A 17466-nucleotide genomic window follows, 5' to 3' on the forward strand; every position below is an offset into this window, starting at 1 on the left:
CCAGTCCCCATGCGAGTTCCTCGGGGGCCTCTCGGGATTCCTCTCCCGTCGATGCCGGGGCCTAAGACCTTGTGTGGAGTCGGGGCCGGAACCTGAGGATTCCTCTCCAGTGCTGACATGGATCTTGGGGTACTTCTGGAGTCTCCCCAGGGGAGTCAGTCCTCGTCTCGAATGCGGGCATGCACTTGCGCTTTCCTCCAGAGCGGTAGCAGCAGTGTCACGCAGTCGGCCGCGTGGATCAAAGGATCTATGGTTTTCCCTCGAGTCTTTCCCACGAGGCTTTCCCACGAGGCTTTCCCACAGGGCTGTCCCACGTGCACACGTGGTGGGAGTCGATCCTCGGCTTGAACGTCAAGGCAGTGCAGGGAAAACAGGTTCCTCTGGAATGGACCGACACATCTGGGGCACTCTTTGAATGGTGTCACGACCCTGGAGTTCCTCTCGCCTTTCCTGTGGAGAGCGCCTCCTCTTGAGATGCGACGGGAACGCCGGGAATTCTTTCCCTACGAAACAGGGAAAGGATCCCTCATCTCGAGCTAGGAGGCGGAAACGGGGCTCCCCTGGATGTGTGCGGGACCCACGTGATTCCTCTCGAGTGGAGACGGGTATGTCGGTGAACTTCTTGAGTTGCAGCAAGGGTGTGAAGGACCCTTTGGAAGTTCCAGTGGTTAGACGTGATTAGCCTCGAGAAGCCTCAGCGGAAATGGGCCTTATCTCGCCTGGAGGGTAAAACCTCCTGGATTTTCTCGAGTTTCGGCAGGTGCTCTCGACTTACGACGGGGACCTCTGGGACCCGCTCTGGTGGCCTCAGGAAAGGCCAGTCCCCATGCGAGTTCCTCGGGGGCCTCTCGGGATTCCTCTCCCGTCGATGCCGGGGCCTAAGACCTTGTGTGGAGTCGGGGCCGGAACCTGAGGATTCCTCTCCAGTGCTGACATGAATCTTGTGGTACTTCTGGAGTCTCCCCAGGGGAGTCAGTCCTCGTCTGGAATGCAGGCATGCACTTGCGCTTTCCTCCAGAGCGGTAGCAGCAGTGTCACGCAGTCCGCCGCGTGGATCAAAGGATCTATGGTTTTCCCTCGAGTCTTTCCCACGAGGCTTTCCCACGAGGCTTTCCCACAGGGCTGTCCCACGTGCACACGTGGTGGGCGTCGATCCTTGGCTTGAACGTCAAGGCAGTGCAGGGAAAACAGGTTCCTCTGGAATGGACTGACACATCTGGGGGACTCTTGGAATGGTGGCACGACCCTGGAGTTCCTCTCGCCTTTCCTGTGGAGAGCGCCTCCTCTTGAGATGCGACGGGAACGCCGGGAATTCTTTCCCTACGAAACAGGGAAAGGATCCCTCATCTCGAGCTAGGAGGCGGAAACGGGGCTCCCCTGGATGTGTGCGGGACCCCACGTGCTTCCTCTCGAGTGGAGACGGGTATGTCGGGGAACTTCTTGAGTTGCAGCAAGGGTGTGAAGGACCCTTTGGAAGTTCCAGTGGTTAGACGTGATTAGCCTCGAGATGCCTCAGCGGAAATGGGCCTCATCTCGCCTGGAGGGCAAAACCTCCTGGATTTTCTCGAGTTGCGGCAGGTGCTCTCGACTTACGACGGGGACCTCCGGGACCCGCTCTGGTGGCCTCAGGAAAGGCCAGTCCCCATGCGAGTTCCTCGGAGGCCTCTCGGCATTCCTCTCCCGTCGATGCCGGGGCCTAAGACCTTGTGTGGAGTCGGGGCCGGAACCTGAGGATTCCTCTCCAGTGCTGACATGGATCTTGGGGTACTTCTGGAGTCTCCCCAGGGGAGTCAGTCCTCGTCTCGAATGCGGGCATGCACTTGCACTTTCCTCCAGAGCGGTAGCAGCAGTGTCACGCAGTCCGCCGCGTGGATCAAAGGATCTATGGTTTCCCTCGAGTCTTTCCCACGAGGCTTTCCCACGAGGCTTTCCCACAGGGCTGTCCCACGTGCACACGTGGTGGGAGTCGATCCTCGGCTTGAACGTCAAGGCAGTGCAGGGAAAACAGGTTCCTCTGGAATGGAGTGACACATCTGGGGGACTCTTGGAATGTTGGCACGACCCTGGAGTTCCTCTCGCCTTTCCTGTGGAGAGCGCCTCCTCTTGAGATGCGACGGGAACGCCGGGAATTCTTTCCCTACGAAACAGGGAAAGGATCCCTCATCTTGAGCTAGGAGGCGGAAACGGGGCTCCCCTGGATGTGTGCGGGATACCACGTGCTTCCTCTCGAGTGGAGACGGGTATGTCGGGGAACTTCTTGAGTTGCAGCAAGGGTGTGAAGGACCCTTTGGAAGTTCCAGTGGTTAGACGTGATTAGCCTCGAGAAGCCTCAGCGGAAATGGGCCTCATCTCGCCTGGAGGGCAAAACCTCCTGGATTTTCTCGAGTTGCGGCAGGTGCTCTCGACTTACGACGGGGACCTCAGGGACCCGCTATGGTGGCCTCAGGAAAGGCCAGTCCCCATGCGAGTTCCTCGGGGGCCTCTCGGCATTCCTCTCCCGTCGATGCCGGGGCCTAAGACCTTGTGTGGATTCGGGGCCGGAACCTGAGGATTCCTCTCCAGTGCTGACATGGATCTTGGGGTACTTCTGGAGTCTCCCCAGGGGAGTCAGTCCTCGTCTCGAATGCGGGCATGCACTTGCTCTTTCCTCCAGAGCGGTAGCAGCAGTGTCACGCAGTCCGCCGCGTGGATCAAAGGATCTATAGTTTTCCCTCGAGTCTTTCCCACGAGGCTTTCCCACGAGGCTTTCCCACAGGGCTGTCCCACGTGCACACGTGGTGGGAGTCGATCCTCGGCTTGAACGTCAAGGCAGTGCAGGGAAAACAGGTTCCTCTGGAATGGACTGACACATCTGGGGGACTCTTGGAATGGTGGCACGACCCTGGAGTTCCTCTCGCCTTTCCTGTGGAGAGCGCCTCCTCTTGAGATGCGACGGGAACGCCGGGAATTCTTTCCCTACGAAACAGGGAAAGGATCCCTCATCTCGAGCTAGGAGGCGGAAACGGGGCTCCCCTGGATGTGTGCGGGACCCCACGTGCTTCCTCTCGAGTGGAGACGGGTATGTCGGGGAACTTCTTGAGTTGCAGCAAGGGTGTGAAGGACCCTTTGGAAGTTCCAGTGGTTAGACGTGATTAGCCTCGAGAAGCCTCAGGGGAAATGGGCCTCATCTCGCCTGGAGGGCAAAACCTCCTGGATTTTCTCGAGTTGCGGCAGGTGCTCTCGACTTACGACAGGGACCTCAGGGACCCGCTCTGGTGGCCTCAGGAAAGGCCAGTCCCCATGCGAGTTCCTCGGGGGCCTCTCGGGATTCCTCTCCCGTCGATGCCGGTGCCTAAGACCTTGTGTGGAGTCGGGGCCGGAACCTGAGGATTCCTCTCCAGTGCTGACATGGATCTTGGGGTACTTCTGGAGTCTCCCCAGGGGAGTCAGTCCTCGTCTCGAATGCGGGCATGCACTTGCGCTTTCCTCCAGAGCGGTAGCAGCAGTGTCACGCAGTCCGCCGCGTGGATCAAAGGATCTATGGTTTTCCCTCGAGTCTTTCCCACGAGGCTTTCCCACGAGGCTTTCCACAGGGCTGTCCCACGTGCACACGTGGTGCGAGTCGATCCTCGGCTTGAACGTCAAGGCAGTGTAGGGAAAACAGGTTCCTCTGGAATGGACTGACACATCTGGGGGACTCTTGGAATGGTGGCACGACCCTGGAGTTCCTCTCGCCTTTCCTGTGGAGAGCGCCTCCTCTTGAGATGCGACGGGAACGCCGGGAATTCTTTCCCTACGAAACAGGGAAAGGATCCCTCATCTCGAGCTAGGAGGCGGAAACGGGGCTCCCCTGGATGTGTGCTGGACACTCGTGCTTCCTCTCGAGTGGAGACGACTATGTCGGGGAACTTCTTGAGTTGCAGCAAGGGTGTGAAGGACCCTTTAGAAGTTCCAGTGGTTAGATGTGATTAGCCTCGAGAAGCCTCAGCGGAAATGGGCCTCATCTCGCCTGGAGGGCAAAACCTCCTGCATTTTCTCGTGTTGCGGCAGGTTCTCTCGACTTACGACGGGGACCTCGGGGACCCGCTCTGGTGGCCTCAGGAAAGGCCAGTCCCCATGCGAGTTCCTCGGGGGCCTCTCGGGTTTCCTCTCCCGTCGATGCCGTGGCCTAAGACCTTGTGTGGAGTCGGGGCCGGAACCTGAGGATTCCTCTCCAGTGCTGACATGGATCTTGGGGTACTTCTGGAGTCTCCCCAGGGGAGTCAGTCCTCGTCTCGAATGCGCGCATGGACTTGCGCTTTCCTCCAGAGCGGTAGCAGCAGTGGCACGCAGTCCGCTGCGTGGATCAAAGGATCTATGGTTTTCCCTCGAGTCTTTCCCACGAAGCTTTCCCACGAGGCTTTCCCACAGGGCTGTCCCACGTGCAGACGTTGTTGGAGTCGATCCTCGGCTTGAACGTCAAGGCAGTGCAGGGAAAACAGGTTCCTCTGGAATGGACTGACACATCTGGGGGACTCTTGGAATGGTGGCACGACCCTGGAGTTCTTCTCGCCTTTCCTGTGGAGAGCGCCTCCTCTTGAGATGCGACGGGAACGCCGGGAATTCTTTCCCTACGAAACAGGGAAAGGATCCCTCATCTCGAGCTAGGAGGCGGAAACGGGGCTCCCCTGGATGTGTGCGGGACCCTCGTGATTCCTCTCGAGTGGAGACGGGTATGTCGGGGAACTTCTTAAGTTGCAGCAATGGTGTGAAGGACCCTTTGGAAGTTCAAGTGGTTAGATGTGATTGGCCTCGAGAAGCCTCAGTGGAAATGGGCCTCATCTCGCCTGGAGGGCAAAACCTCCTGGATTTTCACGAGTTGCGGCAGGTGCTCTCGACTTACGACGGGGACCTCGGGGACCCGCTCTGGTGGCATCAGGAAAGGCCAGTCCCCATGCGAGTTCCTCGGGGGCCTCTCGGGATTCCTCGCCCGTCGATGCCGGGGCCTAAGACCTTGTGTGGAGTCGGGGCCGGAACCTGAGGATTCCTCTCCAGTGCTGACATGGATCCTGGGGTACTTCTGCAGTCTCCCCAGGGGAGTCAGTCCTCGTCTCGAATGCGGGCATGCACTTGTGCTTTCCTCCAGAGCGGTAGCAGCAGTGTCACGCAGTCTGACGCATTGCTCAAAGGATCTATGGTTTTCCCTCGAGTCTTTCCCACGAGGCTTTCCCACGAGGCTTTCCACAGGGCTGTCCCACGTGCACACGTGGTGCGAGTCGATCCTCGGCTTGAACGTCAAGGCAGTGTAGGGAAAACAGGTTCCTCTGGAATGGACTGACACATCTGGGGGACTCTTGGAATGGTGGCACAACCCTGGAGTTCCTCTCGCCTTTCCTGTGGAGAGCGCCTCCTCTTGAGATGCGACGGGAACGCAGGGAATTCTTTCCCTACGAAACAGGGAAAGGATCCCTCATCTCGAGCTAGGAGGCTGAAACGGGGCTCCCCTGGATGTGTGCGCGACCCTCGTGCTTCCTCTCGAGTGGAGACGGGTAATGCGGGGAACTTCTTGAGTTGCAGCAAGGGTGTGAAGGACCCTTTGGAAGTTCCAGTGGTTAGATGTGATTAGCCTCGAGAAGCCTCAGCGGAAATGGGCCTCATCTCGCCTGGAGGGCAAAACCTCCTGGATTTTCTCGAGTTGCGGCAGGTGCTCTCGACTTACGACGGGGACCTCAGGGACCCGCTCTGGTGGCCTCAGGAAAGGCCAGTCCCCATGCGAGTTCCTCGGGGACCTCTCGGGATTCCTCTCCGGTCGATGCCGGGGCCTAAGACCTTGTGTGGAGTCGGGGCCGGAACCTGAGGATTCCTCTCCAGTGCTGACATGGATTTTGGGGTACTTCTGGAGTCTCCCCAGGGGAGTCAGTCCTCGTCTCGAATGCGGGCATGCACTTGCGCTTTCCTCCAGAGCGGTAGTAGCAGTGTCACGCATTCCGCCGCGTGGATCAAAGGATCTATGGTTTTCCCTCGAGTCTTTCCCACGAGGCTTTCCCACGAGGCTTTCCCACAGGGCTGTCCCACGTGCACGCGTGGTGGGAGTCGATCCTCGGCTTGAACGTCAAGGCAGTGCAGGGAAAACAGGTTCCTCTGGAATGGACTGACACATCTGGGGGACTCTTGGAATGGTGGCACGACCCTGGAGTTCCTCTCGCCTTTCCTGTGGAGAGCGCCTTCTCTTGAGATGCGACGGGAACGCCGGGAATTCTCTCCCTATGAAACAGGGAAAGCATTCCTCATCTCAGGCTCGGAGGCGGAAACGGGTCTCCCCTGGATGTTTGCGCGAGCCTGGTGCTTCCTTTCGAGTGGAGACGGGTATGTCGGGGAACTTCTTGAGTTGCAGCAAGGGTGTGAAGGACACTTTGGAAGTTCCAGTGGTTAGACGTGATTGGCCTCGAGAAGCCTCAGCGGAAATGGGCCTCATCTCGCTTGGAGGGCAAAACCTCCTGGATTTTCTCGAGTTGCGGCAGGTGCTCTCGCCTTACGAAGGGGACCTCAGGGACCCGCTCTGGTGGCCTCAGGAAAGGCTAGTCCCCATGCGAGTTCCTCGGGGGCCTCTCGGGATTCCTCTCCCCTCGATGCCGGGGCCTAAGACCTTGTGTGGAGTCGGGGCCGGATCCTGAGGATTCCTCTCCAGTGCTGACATGGATCTTGGAGTACTTCTGGAGTCTCCCCAGGGGAGTCAGTCCTCGTCTCGAATGCGGGCATGCACTTGCGCTTTCCTCCAGAGCGGTAGCAGCAGTGTCATACAGTCTGCCGCGTGGATCAAAGGATCTATGGTTTTCCCTCGAGTCTTTCCCACGAGGCTTTCCCACGAGGCTTTCCCACAGGGCTGTCCCACGTGCACACGTTGTGGGAGTCGATCCTCGGCTTGAACGTCAAGGCAGTGCAGGGAAAACAGGATCCTCTGGAATGGACTGACACATCTGGGGGACTCTTGGAATGGTGGCACGACCCTGGAGTTCCTCTCGCCTTTCCTGTGGAGATCGCCTCCTCTTGATATGCGACGGGAACGCCGGGAATTCTTTCCCTACGAAACAGGGAAAGGATCCCTCATCTCGAACTATGAGGCGGAAACGGGGCTCCCCTGGATGTGTGCGGGACCCTCGTGCTTCCTCTTGAGTGGAGACAGGTATGTCGGGGAACTTCTTGATTTGCAGCAAGGGTGTGAAGGACCCTTTGGAAGTTCCAGTGGTTAGATGTGATTAGCCTCGAGAAGCCCCAGCGGAAATGGGCCTCATCTCGCCTGGAGGGCAAAACCTCCTGGATTTTCTCGAGTTGCGGCAGGTGCTCTCGACTTACGACGGGGACCCCAGGGACCCCTCTGGTGGCCTCAGGAAAGGCCAGTCCCCATGCGAGTTCCTCGGGGGCCTCTCGGGATTCCTCTCCCGTCGATGCCGGGGCCTAAGAGCTTGTGTGGAGTCGCGGCCAGAACCTGAGGATTCCTCTCCAGTGCTGACATGGATCTTGGGGTACTTCTGGAGTCTCCCCAGGGGAGTCAGTCCTTGTCTCGAATGCGGGCATGCACTTGCGCTTTCCTCCAGAGCGGTAGCAGCAGTGTCACTCATTCTGCCGCGTGGATCAAAGGGTCTATGGTTTTCCCTCGAGTCTTTCCCACGAGGCTTTCCCTCGAGGCTTTCCCACAGGGCTGTCCCACGTGCACACGTGGTGGGAGTCGATCCTCCGCTTGAACGTCAAGGCAGTGCAGGGAAAACAGGTTCCTCTGGAATGGACTGAAACATCTGGGGGACTCTTGGAATGGTGGCACTAACCTGGAGTTCCTCTCGCCTTACCTGTGGAGAGCGCCTCCTCTTGAGATGCGACGGCAACGCCGGGAATTCTTTCCCTACGAAACAGAGAAAGGATCCCTCATCTCGAACTAGGAGGCGGAAACGGGGCTCCCCTGGATGTGTGCGGGACCCCACGTGCTTCCTCTCGAGTGGAGACGGGTATGTCGCGGAACTGCTTGAGTTGCAGCAAGGGTGTGAAGGACCCTTTGGAAGTTCCAGTGGTTAGATGTGATTGGCCTCGAGAAGCCTCAGCGGAAATGGGCCTCATCTCGCCTGGAGGGCAAAACCTCCTGGATTTTCTCGAGTTGCGGCAGGTGCTCTCGACTTACGACGGGGACCTCAGGGACCCGCTCTGGTGGCCTCAGGAAAGGCCAGTCCCCATGCGAGTTTCTCGGGGGCCTCTCGGGATTCCTCTCCCGTCGATGCCGGGGCCTAAGACCTTGTGTGGAGTCGGGGCCGGATCCTGAGGATTCCTCTCCAGTGCTGACATGGATCTTGGGGTACTTCTGGAGTCTCCCCAGGGGAGTCAGTCCTCGTCTCGAATGCGGGCATGCACTTGCGCTTTCCTCCAGAGCGGTAGCAGCAGTGTCATACAGTCTGCCGCATGGATCAAAGGATCTATGGTTTTCCCTCGAGTCTTTCCCACGAGGCTTTCCCACGAGGCTTTCCCACAGGGCTGTCCCACGTGCACACGTGGTGGGAGTCGATCCTCGGCTTGAACGTCAAGGCAGTGCAGGGAAAACAGGATCCTCTGGAATGGACTGACACATCTGGGGGACTCTTGGAATGGTGGCACGACCCTGGAGTTCCTCTCGCCTTTCCTGTGGAGAGCGCCTCCTCTTGATATGCGACGGGAACGCCGGGAATTCTTTCCCTACGAAACAGGGAAAGGATCCCTCATCTCGAACTAGGAGGCGGAAACGGGGCTCCCCTGGATGTGTGCGGGACCCACGTGCTTCCTCTCTAGTGGAGACGGGTATGTCGCCGAACTGCTTGAGTTGCAGCAAGGGTGTGAAGGACCCTTTGGAAGTTCCAGTGGTTAGATGTGATTGGCCTCGAGAAGCCTCAGCGGAAATGGGCCTCATCTCGCCTGGAGGGCAAAACCTCCTGGATTTTCTCGAGTTGCGGCAGGTGCTCTCGACTTACGACGGGGACCTCAGGGACCCGCTCTGGTGGCCTCAGGAAAGGCCAGTCCCCATGCGAGTTTCTCGGGGGCCTCTCGGGATTCCTCTCCCGTCGATGCCGGGGCCTAAGACCTTGTGTGGAGTCGGGGCCGGAACCTGAGGATTCCTCTCCAGTGCTGACATGGATCTTGGGGTACTTCTGGAGTTTCCCCAGGGGAGTCAGTCCTCGTCTCGAATGCGGGCATGCACTTGTGCTTTCCTCCAGAGCGGTAGCAGCAGTGTCACGCAGTCCGCCGCATGGATCAAAGGATCTATGGTTTTCCCTCGAGTCTTTCCCACGAGGCTTTCCCACGAGGCTTTCCCACAGGGCTGTCCCACGTGCACACGTGGTGGGAGTCGATCCTCGGCTTGAACGTCAAGGCAGTGCAGGGAAAACAGGTTCCTCTGGAATGGACTGACACATCTGGGGGACTCTTGGAATGGTGGCACGACCCTGGAGTTCCTCTCGCCTTTCCTGTGGAGAGCGCCTCCTCTTGAGATGCGTCGGGAATGCCGGGAATTCTTTCCCTACGAAACAGGGAAAGGATCCCTCATCTCGAGCTAGGAGGCGGAAACGGGGCTCCCCTGGATGTGTGCGGGACCCTCGTGCTTCCTCTTGAGTGGAGACAGGTATGTCGGGGAACTTCTTGAGTTGCAGCAAGGGTGTGAAGGACCCTTTGGAAGTTCCAGTGGTTAGATGTGATTAGCCTCGAGAAGCCCCAGCGGAAATGGGCCTCATCTCGCCTGGAGGGCAAAACCTCCTGGATTTTCTCGAGTTGCGGCATGTGCTCTCGACTTACGACGGGGACCCCAGGGACCCCTCTGGTGGCCTCAGGAAAGGCCAGTCCCCATGCGAGTTCCTCGGGGGCCTCTCGGGATTCCTCTCCCGTCGATGCCGGGGCCTAAGACCTTGTGTGGAGTCGGGGCCGGAACCTGAGGATTCCTCTCCAGTGCTGACATGGATCTTGGGGTACTTCTGGAGTCTCCCCAGGGGAGTCAGTCCTCGTCTCGAATGCGGGCATGCACTTGCGCTTTCCTCCAGAGCGGTAGCAGCAGTGTCACGCAGTCCGCCGCGTGGATCAAAGGATCTATGGTTTTCCCTCGAGTCTTTCCCACGAGGCTTTCCCACGAGGCTTTCCCACAGGGCTGTCCCACGTGCACACGTGGTGGGAGTCGATCCTCGGCTTGAACGTCAAGGCAGTGCAGGGAAAACAGGTTCCTCTGGAATGGACTGACACATCTGGGGGTCTCTTGGAATGGTGGCACGACCCTGGAGTTCCTCTCGCCTTTCCTGTGGAGAGCGCCTCGTCTTGAGATGCGACGGGAACGCCGGGAATTCTTTCCCTACGAAACAGGGAAAGGATCCCTCATCTCGAGCTAGGAGGCGGAAACGGGGCTTCCCTGGATGTGTGCGGGACCCCACGTGCTTCCTCTCGAGTGGAGATGGGTATGTCGGGGAACTTCTTGAGTTGCAGCAATGGTGTGAAGGACCCTTTGGAAGTTCCAGTGGTTAGACGTATTGGCCTCGAGAAGCCTCAGCGGAAATGGGACTCGTCTCGCCTGGAGGGCAAAACCTCCTGGATTTTCTCGAGTTGCGGCAGGTGCTCTCGACTTACGACGGGGACCTCAGGGACCCGCTCTGGTGGCCTCAGGAAAGGCCAGTCCCCATGCGAGTTCCTCGGGGGCCTCTCGGGATTCCTCTCCCGTCGATGCCGGGGCCTAAGACCTTGTGTGGAGTCGGGGCCGGAACCTGAGGTTTCCTCTCCAATGCTGACATGGATCTTGGGGTACTTCTGGAGTCTCCCCAGGGGAGTAAGTCCTCGTCTCGAATGCGGGCATGCACTTGCGCTTTCCTCCAGAGCGGTAGCAGCAGTGTCACGCAGTCCGCCCCGTGGATCAAAGGATCTATGGTTTTCCCTCGAGTCTTTCCCACGAGTCTTTCCCACGAGGCTTTCCCACAGGGCTGTCCCACGTGCACACGTGGTGGGAGTCGATCCTCGGCTTGAACGTCAAGGCAGTGCAGGGAAAACAGGTTCCTCTGGAATGGACTGACACATCTGGGGGACTCTTGGAATGGTGGCACGACCCTGGAGTTCCTCTCGCCTTTCCTGTGGAGAGCGCCTCCTCTTGAGATGCGACGGGAACGCCGGGAATTCTTTCCCTACGAAACAGGGAAAGGATCCCTCATCTCGAGCTAGGAGGCGGAAACGGGGCTCCCCTGGATGTGTGCGGGACCCACGTGCTTCCTCTCGAGTGGAGACGGGTATGTCGGGGAACTTCTTGAGTTGCAGCAAGGGTGTGAAGGACCCTTTGGAAGTTCCAGTGGTTAGATGTGATTGGCCTCGAGAAGCCTCAGCGGAAACGGGCCTCATCTCACCTGGAGGGCAAAACCTCCTGGATTTTCTCGAGTTGCGGCAGGTGCTCTCGACTTACGACGGGGACCTCAGGGACCCGCTCTGGTGGCCTCAGGAAAGGCCAGTCCCCATGCGAGTTCCTCGGGGGCCTCTCGGGATTCCTCTCCCGTCGATGCCGGGGCTTAAGACCTTGTGTGGAGTCGGGGCCGGAACCTGAGGATTCCTCTCCAGTGCTGACATGGATCTTGGGGTACTTCTGGAGTCTCCCCAGGGGAGTCAGTCCTCGTCTCGAATGCGGGCATGCACTTGCGCTTTCCTCCAGAGCGGTAGCAGCAGTGTCACGCAGTCCGCCGCGTGGATCAAAGGATCTATGGTTTTCCCTCGAGTCTTTCCCACGAGGCTTTCCCACGAGGCTTTCCCACAGGGCTGTCCCACGAGCACACGTGATGGGAGTCGATCCTCGGCTTGAACGTCAAGGCAGTGCAGGGAAAACAGGTTCCTCTGGAATGGACTGACACATCTGGGGGACTCTTGAAATGGTGGCACGACCCTGGAGTTCCTCTCGCCTTTCCTGTGGAGAGCGCCTCCTCTTGAGATGCGACGGGAACGCCGGGAATTCTTTCCCTACGAAACAGGGAAAGGATCCCTCATCTCGAGCTAGGAGGCGGAAACGGGTCTCCGCTGGATGTGTGCGGGACCCTCGTGCTTCCTCTCGAGTGGAGACGGCTGTGTCGGGGAACTTCTTGTGTTGCAGCAAGGGTGTGAAGGACCCTTTGGAAGTTCCAGTGGTTAAATGTGATTAGCCTCTAGAAGACTCAGCGAAAATGGGCCTCATCTCACCTGAAGGGCAAAACCTCCTGGATTTTCTCGAGTTGCGGCAGGTGGTCTCGACTTACGACGGGGACCTCAGGGACCCGCTGTGGTGGTCTCAGGAAAGGCCAGTCTCCATGCAAGTTCCTCGGGGGCCTCTGGGGTTTCCTCTCCCGTCGATGCCAGGGCCTAAGACCTTGGGTGGAGTCGGGGCCGGAACCTGCGGATTCCTCTCCAGTGCTAACATGGATCTTGGGGTACTTCTGGAGTCTCCCCAGGGGAGTCAGTCCTCGTCTCGAACGCGGGTATGCACTTGCGCTCTTCTCCAGAGCGGTAGAAGCAGTGTCACGCACTCCGCTGCGTAGACCAAAGGATCTATGATTTTCCCTCGAGTCTTTCCCACGAGGCTTTCCCACGAGGCTTTCCCACAGGGCTGTTCCACGTGCACAGGTGGTGGGATTCGATCCTCGGCTTGATCGTCAAGGCAGTGCAGGGAAAACAGGTTCCTCTGGAATGGACTGAGACATCTGGGGGACTCTTGCAAAGGTGGCACTACCCTGGAGTTCCTCTCTCCTTTCCTGTGGAGAGCGCCTCCTCTTGAGATGCGACGGGAACGCCGGGAATTTTTTCCCTACGAAACAGGGAAATGATCCCTCTTCTCGCGATAGGAGGCGGAAACGGGTCTCCCCTGGATGTGTGCGGGACCCTCGTGCTTCCTCTCGAGTGGAGACGGGTATGTCGGGGAACTTCTTGAGTTGCAGCAAGGGTGTGAAGGACCCTTTGGAAGTTCCAGTGGTTAGATGTGTTTAGCCTTGAGGAGCCTCAGCGGAAATGGGCCTCATCTCGCCTGGAGGGCAAAACCTCGTGGATTTTCTCGAGTTGCGGCAGGTGCCATCGACTTACGACGGGGACCTCCGGGACCCGCTCTGGTGGCCTCAGGAAAGGCCAGTCCCCATGCGAGTTCCTCGGGGGCCTCTCGGGATTCCTCTCCCATCGATGCCGGGGCCTAAGACCTTGTGTGGAGTCGGGGCCGGAACCTGAGGATTCCTCTCCAGTGCTGACATGGATCTTGGGGTACTTCTGGAGTCTCCCCAGGGGAGTCAGTCCTCGTCTCGAATGCGGGCATGCACTTGCGCTTTCCTCCAGAGCGGTAGCAGCCGTGTCACGCAGTCTGCCGGGTGGATCAAAGGATCTATGGTTTTCCCTTCAGTCTTTCCCACGAGGCTTTCCCACGAGGCTTTCCCACAGGGCTGTCCCACGAGCACACGTGATGGGAGTCGATCCTCGGCTTGAACGTCAAGGCAGTGCAGGGAAAACAGGTTCCTCTGGAATGGACTGACACATCTGGGGTCTCTTGGAATGGTGGCACGACCCTTGAGTTCCTCTCGCCTTTCCTGTGGGAGCGCCTCCTCTTGAGATGCGACGGGAACGCCGGGAATTCTTTCCCTACGAAACAGGGAAAGGATCCCTCATCTCGAGCTAGGAGGCAGAAACGGGGCTCCCCTGGATGTGTGCGGGACCCCACGTGCTTCCTCTCGAGTGGAGACGGGTATGTCGGGGAACTTCTTGAGTTGCAGCAAGGGTGTGAAGGACCCTTTGGAAGTTCCCGTGGTTAGACGTGATTAGCCTCGAGAAGCCTCAGCGGAAATGGGCCTCATCTCGCCTGGAGGGCAAAACCTCCTGGATTTTCTCGAGTTGCGGCAGGTGCTCTCGACTTACGACGGGGACCTCAGGGAACCGCTCTGGTGGCCTCAGGAAAGGCCAGTCCCCATGCGAGTTCCTCGGGGGCCTCTGGGGATTCCTCTCCCGTCGATGCCGGGGCCTAAGACCTTGTGTGGAGTCGGGGCCGGAACCTGAGGATTCCTCTCCAGTGCTGACATGGATCTTGGGGTACTTCTGGAGTCTCCCGAGGGGAGTCAGTCCTCGTCTCATGCGGGCATGCACTTGCGCTTTCCTCCAGAGCGGTAGCAGCAGTGTCACGCAGTCCGCCACGTGCATCAAAGGATCTATGGTTTTCCCTCGAGTCTTTCCCACGAGGCTTTCCCACGAGGCTTTCCCACAGGGCTGTCCCACGTGCACACGTGGTGGGAGTCGATCCTCGGCTTGAACGTCAAGGCAGTGCAGGGAAAACAGGTTCCTCTGGAATGGACTGACACATCTGGGGGACTCTTGGAATGGTGGCACGACCCTGGAGTTCCTCTCGCCTTTCCTGTGGAGAGCGCCTCCTCTTGAGATGCGACGGGAACGCCGGGAATTCTTTCCCTACGAAACAGTGAAAGGATCCCTCATCTCGAGCAAGGAGGCGGAAATGGGGCTCCCCTGGATGTGTGCGGGACCCCACGTGCTTCCTCTCGAGTGGAGACGGATATGTCGGGGAACATCTTGAGTTGCAGCAAGGGTGTGAAGGACCCTTTGGAAGTTCCAGTGGTTAGATGTGATTAGCCTCGAGAAGCCTCCGCGGAAATGGGGCTCATCTCGCCTGGAGGGCAAAACCTGCTGGATTTTCTCGAGATGCAGCAGGTGCTCTCCACTTACGACGGGGACCTCAGGGACCCTCTCTGGTGGCCTCAGGAAAGGCCAGTCCCCATGCGAGTTCCTCGGGGGCCTCTCGGGATTCCTCTCCCGTCGATGCCGGGTCCCAAGTCCTTGTGTGGAGTCGGGGACGGAACCTGAGGATTCCTACCCAGTGCTGACATGGATCTTGGGGTACTTCTGGAGTCTCCCCAGGGGAGTCAGTCCTCGTCTCGAATGCGGGCATGCACTTGCGCTTTCCTCTAGAGCGGTAGCAGCAGTGTCACGCAGTCCGCCGCGTGGATCAAAGGATCTATGGTTTTCCCTCGAGTCTTTCCCACGAGGCTTTCCCACAGGGCTGTCCCACGAGCACACGTGGTGGGAATCGATCCTCGGCTTGAACGTCAAGGCAGTGCAGGGAAAACAGGTTCCTCTGGAATGGATTGACACATCTGGGAGACTCTAGGAATGGTGGCACGACCCTGGAGTTCGTCTCGCCTTCCTGTGGAGAGCGCCTCCTCTTGAGATGCGACGGGAACGCCGGGAATTCTTTCCCTACGAAACAGGGAAAGGATCCCTCATCTCGAGCTAGGAGGCGGAAACGGGGCTCCCCTGGATGTGTGCGGGACCCTTGTGCTTCCTCTCGAGTGGATACGGGTATGTCGGGGAACTTCTTGAGTTGCAGCAAGGGTGTGAAGTACCCTTTGGAAGTTTCAGTGGTTAGATGTGATTAGCCTCGAGAAGCCTCAGCGGAAATGGGCCTCATCTCGCCTGGAGGGCAAAACCTCCTGGATTTTCTCGAGTTGCGGCAGGTGCTCTCGACTTACGACGGGGACAAGAGGGACACGCTCTGGTGGCCTCAGAATAGGCCAATCCCCATGCGAGTTCCTCGGGGGCCTCTCGGGATTCCTATCCCGTCGAAGCCGGGGCCTAAGACCTTGTGTGGAGTCGGGGCCGGAACCTGAGGATTCCTCTCCAGTGCTGACATGGATCTTGGGGTACTTCTGGAGGCTCCCCAGGGGAGTCAGTCCTCGTCTCGAATGCGGGCATGCACTTGCGCTTTCCTCCAGAGCGGTAGCAGCAGTGTCACGAATTCCGCAGCGTGGATCAAGGGATCTACGGATTTCCCTCGAGGCTTTCCAACGAGGTTTTCCCACAGGGCTGTGCCACGTGCCACCGTGGGGGCAGTCGATCCTGGGCTTGAACGTCAAGGCAGTGAAGGGAAAACAGGTTCCTCTGGAATTGACTGACACATCTGGGAGACTCTTGGAATGGTGGCACGACCCTGGAGTTCCTATCGCATTTCCTGTGGAGAGCGCCTCTTCTTGAGATGTGACGGGAACGCCGGGAATTCTTTCCCTACGAAACAGGCAAAGGATCCCTCATCTCGAGCTAGGAGATGGAAACGGGGCTCCCCTGGATGTGTGCGGGACCCTCGTGCTTCCTATCGAGTGGAGACGGGTATGTCGGGGAACTTCTTGAGTTGCAGCAAGGGTGTGAAGGACCCTTTGGAAGTTCCAGTGGTTAGATGTGATTAGCCTCGAGAAGCCGCAGCGGAAATGGGCCTCATCTCGCCTGGAGGGCAAAACCTCCTGGATTTTCTCGAGTTGCGGCAGGTGCTCTCGACTTACGACGGGGACCTCAGGGACCCGCTCTGGTGGCCTCAGAAAAGGCCAGTCCCCATGCGAGTTCCTCGGGGGCCTCTCGGGATTCCTCTCCCGTCGATGCCGGGGCCTAAGACCTTGTGTGGAGCCGGGGCCGGAACCTGAGGATTCCTCTCCAGTGCTGACATGGATTTTGGGATACTTCTGGAGTCTCCCCAGGGGAGTCAGTCCTCGTCTCGAATGCGGGCATGCACTTGCGCTTTCCTCCAGAGCGGTAGCAGCAGTGTCACGCATTCCGCCGCGTGGATCAAAGATTCTATGGTTTTCCCTAGAGTCTTTCCCACGAGACTTTCCCACAGGGCTGTCCCACGTGCACACGTGGTGGGAGTCGATCCTCGGCTTGAACGTCAAGGCAGTACAGGGAAAACAGGTTCCTCTGGAATGGACTGACACATCTGGGGGACTCTTGCAATGGCGGCACGACCCTGGATTTCCTCTCGCCTTTCCTGTGGAGAGCGCCTCCTCTTGAGATGCGACGGGAACGCCGGGAATTCTTTCCCTACGAAACAGGGAAAGGATCCCTCATTTCGAGCTAGGAGGCGGAAACGGGGCTCCCCTGGAGGTGTGCGGGACCCTCGTGCTTCCTCTCGAGTGGGGACGGGTATGTCGGGGAACTTCTTGAGTTGCAGCAAGGGTGTGAAGGACATTTTGGAAGTTCCAGTGGTTAGATGTGATTAGCCTCGAGAATTCTCAGCGGAAATGGGCCTCATCTCGCCTGGAGGGCAAAACATCCTGGATTTTCTCGAGTTGCGGCAGGTGCTCTCGACTTACGACGGGGACCTCAGGGACCCGCTCTGGTGGCCTCAGAAAAGGCCAGTCCCCATGCGAGTTCCTCGGGGGCCTCTCGGGATTCCTGTCCCGTCGAAACCGGGGCCTAAAACATGTGTGGAGTCGGGGCCGGAACCTGAGGATTCATCTCCAGTGCTGACATGGATCTTGGGGTACTTCTGGAGGCTCCCCAGGGGAGTCAGTCCTCGTCTCGAATGCGGGCATGCACTTGCGCTTTCCTCCAGAGCGGTAGCAGCAGTGTCACGCAGTCCTCCGCGTGGATCAAGGGATCTATGGCTTTCCCTCGAGGCTTTCCCACGAGGTTTTCCCACAGGGCTGTCCCACGTGCCACCGTGGGGGCAGTCGATCCTCGGCTTGAACGTCAAGGCAGTGCAGA

Source organism: Ovis canadensis, chromosome 20, assembly GCF_042477335.2.
Source record: "Ovis canadensis isolate MfBH-ARS-UI-01 breed Bighorn chromosome 20, ARS-UI_OviCan_v2, whole genome shotgun sequence".
Taxonomy (NCBI): Eukaryota; Metazoa; Chordata; class Mammalia; order Artiodactyla; family Bovidae; genus Ovis; species Ovis canadensis.